This window comes from Delphinus delphis, chromosome 19 (assembly GCF_949987515.2).
Source record: "Delphinus delphis chromosome 19, mDelDel1.2, whole genome shotgun sequence".
Taxonomy (NCBI): Eukaryota; Metazoa; Chordata; class Mammalia; order Artiodactyla; family Delphinidae; genus Delphinus; species Delphinus delphis.
The window spans coordinates 28,296,379-28,308,620 of NC_082701.1; the positions used below are offsets into that span (position 1 = coordinate 28,296,379).

Genomic DNA, 12,242 nt, shown 5'->3' on the forward strand with positions numbered 1-12,242 from the left:
AGTCATTGTTATCTAATTCATTTAACAATGTTATAATCGTAAATTGTTTTTGTTCGTCTGGATAATTTACATAACTTTTAAGTTAGTTGGGAGGATGAAGGCATATAATTTATCAAATAGAGGTGGGAGATTTTTCATGGCTTCAAATCAAATAAATATCCCTCAGGAATTAGTACCCCCAAATTCAACAACCTGGGTATAGCCCTCAAGATGTCACAAGTGGAAATAATAAATGAAGTTTATATACCCTACATGAAGATGCTGGAGGTTTGCAAAATAAGAAGCATTAGCTTATTACAGAAATCCCATAGTTGATTAAATTCTAAAAATTATGTGACTGTTTTTCTTGGGCTCAGGTTGTGGAATTGGAGGGAGAAAGGAGTTGTTGCCTTTTGTTTTAACGCACTCAGAGACTGAGATGGGACACTGGTAAAGTGGGCTGATCTGCCTAACGTCAGGATGTTTTATGAAAAAAAAGAATTAATCTTGAGAACACCTCCACCTGAGTGGATTAGTAGAGCAGGTCCTGACCATTGAATTATAATCAAATTTAGTCCTTTTTTTTTGCTCTGAACTATTTTTGTTTTTTGTTATTTTAACTTCTTCCTATTGCAGCCTCCTGTTGTCACAGAAAAAGGCTTTTTGTGTGTCTGTGTGTCTAGAAAAAGGCCTTTTTCAAAAGAAGTCTAGAATATACTGCTTATAATACTCAGCCCTCACAGATGTCAGTGTATGTACAGAAAAATCTCACCATCTTCAGGTGTGAATAACTCCAATATTACATGGAAAAGCAGGAACTGTTGCCTGACTGATGGATACCAAAGAACACTTCAGTAGAGATGCTGTACTTGGAAGCTGAAAGTTAAAGCAGACCTGCCTTTGAGGTCCATTGATGAAAAGATCTTTGTGTTTTGTGCCATGAGGGTGGGGGAGGAGTCCTCAGTACTAGAAGAGTTAATAAACACCAAGAGCTGTGCTCATCTTGTAGCTTTAGTAAGCTTTAATCTGTAAGCTTGATTACCTCCTAACCCCTCTATCTCTTGCCTCCCCCTTCAAGCACTGTGGGAGCTTTATGGCAGTATTAGTGGCATTTTGCCCAACACTGGCTTTAGGGAAATCATTCTACAAGAAAGAAAAGCAGAAAGACTGGATCTGTCTGCTGTGTGAGGTCATTAACACAAGAACATCCTTATGAGCTCCAGAGGGCAGCCGGGAATGTCTGTACTTACTAGAAATTTGCAGGTGAAATGATACTGTTCTTTTCATGTAGCCCAACTTGTTCAAGGCCTGGCAGCATCTATCTTCTAGAAAAACTCCCTTTAGATACTTTCAGCAGGATATTCAGTCGTATATCACGGAGAGCCCTTTGTGTTTGCTATGATGTTTTGTAAAAATATGTTTGCAAGCTCTTGCTCTCGGGGATTTTTTAAGAGATAGATACTAGCAAAGAGTTGCTATGTAATTAATTTTCAGTATTAAAGATATTCTAGTGTCTGAGACCAGATTCAGAGCTCCTCGTTTTGCCAAACGTCATTAAGTCATTAGCTTTGGGGACTTGTTATGAAGGACTGATTAAAAGCTCAGAGAAGCCCTTGTACGTTTTTATATTAATCCCAAGAGCTTTACCATATTCCCTTTTCTCTTTATAATGAGTGGTTTGAGGAGATGATATATCATTTCATTAAAAATATCTTGGCAGATAAGCCAAGACAGAAAATGATTATGGCCACGGATAAGCGATTAAGCTATTCAGCCAATAAGCCTGTGATAAATACTGAGCCCATATACTATTAAACTGGGAGCCACTGGGTAGAAATAATTTGGCTTAAAGTTTGACCCCGTGGTGTCAGAGGATGTCAAAGAATTAGTGAAAGTTGTCACTTGCCTCCAGGGTATTCAGGAGTTGATTGTCAGGTCACTTGGAGAACTGGTGTGCCTTACACCTGTGAGGAAACAACTCAGAGGGACTGTTATAGCAAGTGATGGGCCTTGATAGCAAATGGGGGCTCATACTTGCTGCCTTTACCAGGGGGCGTTGGCCCCATTCTGTGTGTCTCTGCAGTGGAACAGAAAGCAGCAGTTCAACCTCACAGACAGCATTGCCTGCAGGAGACTTTGTGCTTTAGGCACAGGATAAAGTCATCCTAGCCATGCAGCCCTTGAAATGAGGGGGAAATAACATAGCCATGTAGAGCCCAAGGGTAGAATTTAAGCTCCATGAGGCCAGGCCTTATCTTCTGTCATTGAATTTCCAGAAGTTGGAACAGTGCCTGGCAGAAAATGGCAGTTTGATATAAAATTTTAATTAATTAATTGGCATGACTGGTGAGGGGCAAGAGATGATTTGATCCTAACCTGAGCCTATGCTTCTATGGTAAGACCTGAAACATTGCAGGCCCATTGGTTGTGGTCAAATGAAGGATTCTAAGAAGATCAGGACAAAGTATGGATTTGCCATGTTTGTTTGAGAAAGTCTTTATTCCTCCTTCAGCTCTGAAGGACAGCTTTGCCAGGTATAGAATTCTTGGTTGGCAGTTCTCTCCCCCAATATTTTGAGGATGTTTATCCCATTCTCTCCTGGCCTGAAAAGTTTTTGTTGAGAAATCTACTGATGGTCTTGTGGAGTTCCCTTGTACATAACTTCTCTGTTTTCTCTTGATGCTTTTAAAATTCATTTTTTGCCTTTGACTTTTAAGAACTTAATTATCATATGTCTCAGTGTAGCCCTATTTGGGTTCAACCTACATGGGGTCCTTTGGGCCTTATGGCTCTGGATGTCCATTTCTCTTTCTAGGTTTGGGAAGTCTTCAGCCATTATTGCTTTAAATATACTTTCTGTCTCTTCTCTTTCTCTTTTCCTTCTAAAATTCCCATAATTGCTTCTTTTCATTGTGTCCCGTAAGTCCCACAGACTTTCTTCACTCATTTTCATTCTCTTTTCTTTTTGCTTCTCTGACTGGATAATTTCTAATGTCTTATCCTCCAGGTTGCTGTTTCTGTCTTTTGTGTGGTTGAGTCCACTTTTGAAACTCTAGAGAGTTTCAAAAACTGAATTCTTCAGTTCAGTTATTGTATTTTTCAACTCTAAGATTTCTGATTTCTGTTTATTTGGGTTTTTTGTTTGTTTGTTGTTTGTTTTTGGTGGTTTCTGTTAGTTTGTCACACTTCTCATTTTGTTCATCCTCTGTTTTCCTAATTTTGTTTAGTTGTCTGTGTGTTCTTGAAGCTCACTAAACTTCCTTAAGAGAATTATTCTGAATTCTTTGTCTAACAGTTCGTAGATTTCTGTTTGTATAGGCTCAATTATCAGAACTTTATTAGTTTCCTTTGGCAGTCTCATATGTACTTTGTTTCTTGTTGTCCTTCATTCCTTATGTTGATATCTGCACATTTGAGTAATCAGTCTCCTCTTCTAGACTTTACAGGTTAACTTTGGCAGAGACAGATCTTTACTAGTCAGCACAGTTTGGGTTTCTGGGTGTGTCTGCTGGTAATGTTCTTGGGCAGGTGGGGCCTGCTGTTATGGTCTGTTTTGGGGGCAGCGGCCGTTTGAGCGCTGAGGTCAGGGATGGGGGGGCAGGTGTTCCGCTGTCTGAGAACTGTTGGATAGGACTGCTGGCTTGGTTTCCTATTCAAGTGAGGCTGTAAGAGGCTCAATGTTTGCCTGGCTTCTCTGGTCAGGATTACTAGATGGTCTGGACTGGGTACTATATTCAGTAGTAGATGGGGCTATGAGTGAGCTTCCCTGCTCTGGCGGGACAACAGGATGGGACCCAGGGCCTATATGGCTCATTGTTTGGGGACTGGAATCAGGCAAGAGTGTGCACTGAATTCCCTGGTCAGGTGAGGCCACCAGTTTTGCCCTGCAGATGGGGAAAGCCATGGGTTATGTTCTCTTTTCAAGTGCCACTGTTAAGCGGGGCTTTTCGATGGGCTACGCAGTTTCCCGTGTACTCTGGTTAGGTTCCTTGGTTGGGCGGGCTGAAGACTATCTTCAGCAACGAGCAGGGCTATGAATTAGTTTCCCTGCCCAGATGTGGTGGGAGAAGCAGCTCTAAAGCCGGTAAATCTGTTTATTTGTTGTCTTAACTCAAGCTGACCTGCACCCCAAGTTTCCTGTCTGAACAGGGCCACTGGGTTAGCTCTGCAGACTATCAGCTCTGCCTGGCCATTTCTCAGCTCCAGCGTTGCTGGACTTATGCAACTTCCAGGTGTTCTTCTATCCCTTCTGGCCATATGGGGCCAGGAGACACTCTCCACAGTGGCATAGCTACGAAAGGAACTCAGTTCCCTTGCCTGTTCGAGATGGGGAAGGGTCACTACAGGCCTCTTCTCATTTATTTGTTGGAAATGTTGTAACCAGAGGCTCACAGGTCCCTCACTCTGTTTCTCCCATAGGAAATTTCAGTATTCATTAATTCAGTGTTCATGGTGACTTTATAGAACATAAGTACCACAGATAACAAGAATTGACTCTATTTAATAAAGGAATCATGTGCAAAATATGTAAAGAACTCTTATAACTCAGTAAAGAGAAAAACAACTCAATTAAACAATGGGCATTTGAACAGAGACTTCACCAAAGAAGATAAAAAAGTGACAAGTACGTGAAAAGATGCTCTGACATTTGTCCTTAGGGAAATGATACTAGAACTACTAGAATGGCTAAAATTTAAAAGACTAATAATACCAGGTGTTGATGAGGATGTGGAAAAACTGTGGAACCCTTAAACATTATTGTTAGAAATGCAGAATGGCATAACCACTTTGTAATATAGTTTGGTAGTTTCTTATAAAGTTAAAACATATACCTACCATATGGTTCCATCATTCTACTCATACGTATTTACCCAAGAGAAATGGAGACATATGTTTATACAAAGACTTGTACTCAAATGTTTATTGCAGCTTCATTCATAATAGCCAAAATCTTTAAACAAACCAAACGTTCATCTGTTTGTGAAGAGAGAAAAAAAAAATTGCGTTGTATCACTACTTAGCGATAAAAAGAAAGGGGCTACTGATTGATACACATAGCAACATGGATGAATTACAAAAGCATTGTGCTTAGTGAAAAAGGACAGACATAAAACACCACATACTGCATGATTCTATTTACATGAAATTCTAGGAAAGGCAAAACTATAGAGCTAGAATGCAGATCAGTGATTGCCGGGGACCAGGAGTTGGAAGAAAGAGATTGATTTCCAAGGAAATGTGTGAATGGACCTTTTGGAGTGATGGAAATGTTCTATATCTTGATTGTGGTGATGATTACATACTATATACATTAAAGACAGAAACAAACAAACAAAAATCTCCTCAAAGGCAACACTTAAAATGGGTAGGCTTAATTAAAGGTAAATTAATGCCCCTGTAAAGCTAATTAAAACAACAGCAAAACCCCTTACCAAAACCTATAAGGCCTAGCATAATAAAACTTGTGCCTAATTTTTCAACTTACAAGTATAAAAGTTTATTGTATTTGTATTCGTAGACCTTCAGCACAACAAAAGCTACTAGTGGGGTTGAGTTATCACCATATAAGCCAGTAAGAATTAAAAATGCTCTTTCTTAAAATGGCTAATGGACTAATGGTTTAAATGCTTATCTATATTCTAATATGTTCTTCTTTCATGACCATGCTGTGACCTCTCAAAACAAAAGTTAGAGATCGGATGTAACTAACTGACAATTACAGTGGTTGATACACTCCAGTTTAAATAGAAGTGTCCTCGGTTAAAATATGGTTCATTCATCGGTCAAACTGTCCTTATTTCCTTTAATTGAATTAAGATGGACAAATGAGAGATGTGTGCAAGACAGAAAAAAATCCTTTCACAAATCACTGTTATCCTCCCTCTGAGTGTAAAACGAATCAATTAAAAGCATGTCAAAGCATCTTTTACTCCTGAACAACTTTAAAGCAGAAAACATTTTATAGAAATAAAAAATTTGAGTGAGAAATTGAGAGAAACTGGTTACCTTTTACAGTTAAATACAGTTTAATTTTATTTATGAGAATTGTGGATTATATTATTTTATATGCTCTTGTTTGGCTACAGATTATAACTTTGTGCTAAAAAGCCTTAATTTTTCATTTCATCTTCAAGTTGAAAATTCCTAATAACAAGAACGTACAAAATGTAAGAAAATATACAATTCACAGTTGTGTGTACACAATTTGGTTTTATCTGTACACTTACTAAATAGTATGTCTTGGGGAGAGGTGTGGGAGTGGGATGTAGGATGAAGTATAATTTTTATTTTTCCAGCTAATATCCAACTACTTTGAAAAATGTAGTTTTCCGGCTCTTTCTACTCCCTTAAATTATTATTTATTTGTACTGTATCTTATGTGTGGATTCATACACATTCTATACAATCATTTTTAACCTGTGTATTAAGGTTTATTTTATTAATATTAGTTATCTGTCCCTACACTTACCTCTATTTTCACTAGTATACACATGCAAATTTATACTGCTTAACTTAGAGCCTACTTCCCATTCGTAATTCATATCTTTTTACACTTGAATATGTTTTTTCCTGCTTTCTGAATTTGGCCATAGTTATGCTCATAATTTGTGTTATTTGTCCATTTGCATTTTTGTTTTACTTTTAATATTTCTAAATTTTTAATAGGTTCAAAATTCAAAAGATACAAAATTGAAAAATCTTTCTTCTACCCCTGTCCCTTAGTCACCTAATTCCTCTCTTTGGAGGCCAACAATATTATCAGTTTCTTTATCCTTCCAGAAGTGTTTTACACAATATCTGTTTGGGTGGAGGAAAAAAAAAAACTGAAGCAAAATTTATTTATAAATTGGGGGGTTCAAAATTTCAAAACTATTGAAGTGCTGTCACTTTGCACATGTTGGGGGTTCTTTTTGTTTGTTTTTTTTTTCTTTGCGGTACGCGGGCCTCTCACTGTTGTGGCCTCTCCCGCTGCGGAGCACAGGCTCCGGACGCGCAGGCCCAGCGGCCATGGCTCACGGGCCCAGCCGCTCCGCGGCATGTGGGAATCTTCCCGGACGGGGGCACGAACCCGTGTCCCCTGCATCAGCAGGCGGAATCTCAACCACTGCGCCACCAGGGAGGCCCCACATGTTGGCTTTTATACAATCAACTTGCCAACATCAATCAACTCTCAGATTTTTGTGTTTTTTTTTTAATTTTATTTTTTGGCTGCGTTGGGTCTTCGTTGCTGTGCGCAGGCTTTCCCTAGTTGTGGCGAGTGGGGGCTACTCTTTGTTGCAGTGGGCTCTAGGCACGTGGGCTTCAGTAGTTGTGGCACGCGGGCTCAGTAGTTGTGGCGTGTGGGCTCTAGAGCACAGGCTCAGTAGTTGTGGCGCACAGGCTTAGTTGCTCCGTGGCATGTGGGATCTTCCCGGACCAGGGCTCAAACCCATGTCCCCTGCATTGGCAGACAGATTCTTAACCACTGTGCCACCATGGAAGTCCCAACTCTCAGGGACTTAAATGTTATCAGGGACATCATGACAGACCTTTCACTAAGAGATTTTAAGAACTTATTCAAAATATTCTGAATATCAGGCTTTTAGAGTTTCCTATCTCTAGACTTTATGTCTATGACCTGTGTTCTAGGCTAGAATTCTGGAATGTCTGAAATACATCTTTTACCACTTGTCTTTTAGCATGGACCATGGCAGTTAGAAAGAGCATGGATATGAATTATTGTGTAACGCTGATCAACGACACATCTACCCATGTGGTATTTCCCTTACTTTTTTTTTTTTTTGCTGTACGCGGGCCTCTCTCTGTTGTGGCCTCTCCCATTGCAGAGCACAGGCTCCGGACGCGCAGGCTCAGCCACCATGGCTCACGGGCCCAGCCGCTCTGCGGCATGTGGGATCTTCCCGGACCGGGGCACGAACCCACGTCCCCTGCATCAGCAGGTGGACTCTCAACCACTGCGCCACCAGGGAAGCCCTTCCCTTACTTTTATAATAATAAAAGAATAATAATTTTACCATCCTTCTTCCATAATAAATAAATGAATAAATAAATATGTAAAAATTCAGGACAGGAAACTAAAACCTAGAAGAATATTTGTAAACATGTTTAGGGTTATTTATTGGTGGCTTGCTCATTGGCAGTATAAAGTGTGTGTCACTTGTCATTAGCAGTAACAATTTCAGCACATTATGTTCTCTTTTTATTTATTCTGGCGGCAACATGTTTCTGAACAGGGCCACTGGCTGTGGGTCAAGAGGTCAGTCTTTGAGGTTAAGAGTGGATGGGGTCATTTACTATTAACCTAAGATTAGCAGCGAAGTTTTTTTTCTTTTTTTTTTCTTTTTAGCAGATTTCCTCCTATTTGTATAACATGCCGAATTAATCTTGCCCACTTTTAGAATTTCTCCTTTCTGATCTGAGTTTTTTCTTAAATTTTATTAAAGATATTTTTCTGCATTCAGATCTCTTTCTAGTCCCTTTTCCTTGTCCATGAAGCAATGTGAACTTTTTCTAAGATTTAAAATTTTTCAGATATTTAAGATCCATTTCCCAATGTACAAATACAGCTATTTCTTCTATTTTTGAAGTCTTAAGGTTTTTTCCCCCCACATATATACATACCAAAAAACCCAAAATACACAAACCAATACACAGCAGAATTTTAGGATTTCAGGGATGGATTCTTCCCTAAACCGTTTTTTTTTTGTTTGGTTGGTTGGTTGGTTGATTTTCTTTTGCTATCTTGCTAATAAACAACACCTAACTCCTAAACCAGCAAGTTTTCTTGTTGCTGTTTAACTTTAGGTATCTATTTAGTTGGTGCCATGATATCTGAAACATTCTTTTTCTCTCCACTCTTCAGCAAAAAGAATCACCTGTTATAATGTAGTTTCATTAGTCATCATGTATCAGTAGCAAGTGTTCCCTGTGGAATGTCTCCATGAGAATTTCCACACAATTCCTAGTTTTTATTCTGGTATGAACCACAAGCCCTCTCTAGAAGCTAAGTCGATGTTAGGTCTTTTATACCAAAATTGTTTCTCATTCAATTACTAGAAGGAGATTTTACTTAACTTTAAAAAACTATTGCTGGGACTTCCCTGATGGCGCAGTGGTTAAGAATCCACCTGCCAATTCAGGGGACACGGGTTTGAGCCCTGGTCCAGGAAGATTCCACATGCCGCGGAGCAACTAAGCCCATGCACCCCAACCACTGAGCCCACGTGCCACAGCTACTGGAGCCCATGCGCCCTAGAGCCCGTGCTCCACAGCAAGAGAAGCCACTGCAATGAGAAGCCCGCACACCTCAACGAAAGCCTGCATTCAGCAACGAAGACCCAAGACAGCCGAAACAAACAAACAAACAAAAACCTTTAAAAAACAAACAAACAAACAATTGCTGTCTGTCGGTGATTCGCTTTCTTTTTGTCTCTAACCTTCTCAGTTGGCCTTAGCCTGTGAATAAGTATATAATGAATACCCTATGGGTACAATGTAAAACAATCAGGGAAAAGTCCTTAGTGCAGACTTCTCAGAGTGCAGTATTGAGCTTAGTGGGTAAAAGAAGGAGAGGAAAGTAAAGTATATACATAAAATTTCAAACATATGAAACCTTAGATAAGGGAGAGATGAAAATCAACTGGATTTCTAATAATATTATACTCTAAAGAACAGCAAACTTCAAAGGGTATGGTCTTTGTTGCTAAGTTCCTTTCTGTGCTTGGAGTTGAGGAAGGGAAAGAATATTTAAGGAAAGCTTTCTAAAGATATGACACCCAGGATGAGGATGAGTTGAGTCGTTAGCAATCCAGGTAGACAGTATGGCCTAAGTGAAGGTATAGAGGCAAGAAAACCCATGGTACGTTCCATGGGCTCATACAGAGGTCACCATAATATAAATTCCTAGGCAGGGAGTTGTAAGAGATGAATCCAGAGCAGTGTGTGTGTTAGTTGAGGATTTTGGAGTTTATCTTATAAGGTATGAACACAGATTTTAAGCAGAAGAGGAGTGACATAGTCAGGCTTGCATTTCAAATGCAATTTGGTAGCTGCAGAGAAAGCAGATTTGAAGAAATGTTAAGACCAGAGTCAGGGAAACTACTTAGAGTGTTGACCTGACCTAGGGCAGTGGTAAATGCAAATGAAAGGAGAAGAATGGAGAGATGTAGGATAGAAAGTTGAGAAGTGTTTGACAGTAAAAATTGTCAGGCATATGGTGATTGGATATTAGGCATGAGGAAGAGGGAGGAGTTTAATATGAATCCCAGGTTTCTACCTGTGCTAACTGAATGGAGAAAAGCAGTTTAATGGGGAACTTAATACTTGTAGTTTTAGAAATGTTGAAATTGATGTACTTTTGAGACAACCAAGGCAGACCACCTGGCCCTGAGTAAAAATTTGGGAGTTATCAGTGCAGACGAAAGAGAAAGTGTATGGAGTGAGAAAAATGGTGGATCAAGGGCAGACCCCGAAAATCAGCAAAATACCATAGGCCTACAAAGGATGCTTTGTTCAGAAAGAACTGAGAAAGAATCAAGACTAGAACCCGCAAAGTGCAGTGCCACCAGAAGTCGTGGCGCGGTGGGCGTGGGGGTTTCGATCAGCAGTGTCATTAAATATAGGATCGTGCAATCATCCTGGATGACAAGAATAGAAGTATATATTGAATTGAGCAATTGGCAAATCACGAGAGGTGTTAGCAAGAGCAATTTGAACATAGCAGTAAACGTGAGAACCACACTACCACAAATTATGGAGTGAATAGGAATTAGTAGGAGGTGAGAAAACAGGACATGGGGTGTGTCTGTTTTGATGTCATTTTAAAGAGCGGATTTTTTATTTTCCTTTAAAAAGACTTGAGCATACTCATGGTCTGAAGGGGAAAATGCAGAAATAAGGAATGAGTTAGAAATGGAAGAGAGATTGGATGCCTGACAGAGCAAGATCCCAAACAAGGAGGAGAAGATTGATTTGGAGGCCTTGAAAAGAAGGAAGGAGAGCTCAGATTTGTGTAATAAGAAGAAATAGCTCTAGGCATGTGGGGATATATTTGCATTTATAGACAATCAGCTGAGGGATTAAGTTCCTTGGTCTCAAGCTCATATTATCACTCTTTTCTTGCCTTCTATGCATTTAAGAGTAATTATTCCCCCCATCTCTACTTAATTTTTACTTTTTACAGAGAGATACGTACATAGTCCTGTGGCAATAATACCATAACTACCAAAAAAAAAAAATAAGAAAGAAAAGAAAATATAGGTTACCCATTAACATACTTCCAGAGGTAACATTTTGGTATAAACTTTCACCTCTCTTTTGTGTATATGGGTGCATTTTTACAGTGACTATGTAGTATTCCATAATTTATTTAACCAGTCTCATGTTAATGAATATTTTGTTTATTCCTTTGCTTTTGTTTGTTATGATATTGTTGGTTTGTTTTTTTGCTTTTATAAACAATGAATTCCTTGTACATTTTCATATATTTTTGTTCATTTCCTCACAATAAATTTTTAGAAGTAGAAATGCTGTCTATTGAGTAGGGGTTCTCTTTGGGCTTTGATGTATATTTGCCTAATCACATTTCAGATTGTCAGGTTTGCACTGCCATATAAGAGAATGATTTCTTCTTACTCTCAACTTTTAAAGCGAGAATTTGATAACACAATATGCAAAAGTTAGGTATCTTTCTCTTTAGGTTTGCATTTCTTTGATGCTGATTATTTTTCATTTGTTTTGATCATTTAAGTGAATATTTTTGAGTACTTTCACTCATTACTTGAATAATTAAGCGTATAAGAAATTAATTACAATTATAATTATGAATTATAAGAAATTTTTTGAGTATAAGAAATTTTCAGCATGGCCTGCGTATGTAAGTATCTGTGACATAGCAATAATAAGGCCGGTTTGGCTTCAAGGAAAATCAAAAGGTGAATGACTTAGAGATTACTAACAAGTTGGTTAGGAGAATTCTTTCAGTAAAGATGATGTTGTAAGTCTATACTTTGATCAAAAACTACTGGAAAAAGAAAAGGAAAAAAAAGAAAAGAAAATTTAGGAGACGTGGTAAAGCTAAAGAACAATAGTAGTAACAATAAAATAATAAAGACATTGAAAACTTAAAACTCAGTAACAATTTTAGACTGTATTTTTGGTAGTAGTTCTCAGAAAACAGTACAGAGATATAAAAAAGAGAAATAATAGTTAAGAAATAAGGAGTTCAGAAACTTCAATATATATCTAGTAAGAGTTCCAAAATA

At 38.6% G+C, this 12,242-nt stretch overlaps 1 protein-coding gene across 3 annotated transcripts in view; it reads left to right on the forward strand.

The window, feature by feature from the left end:
• The window catches only part of BCAS3 (BCAS3 microtubule associated cell migration factor), a 572,392-nt gene that overhangs the window by 391,320 nt on the left and 168,830 nt on the right, over positions 1-12,242 (forward strand). The window lies entirely within an intron of this gene.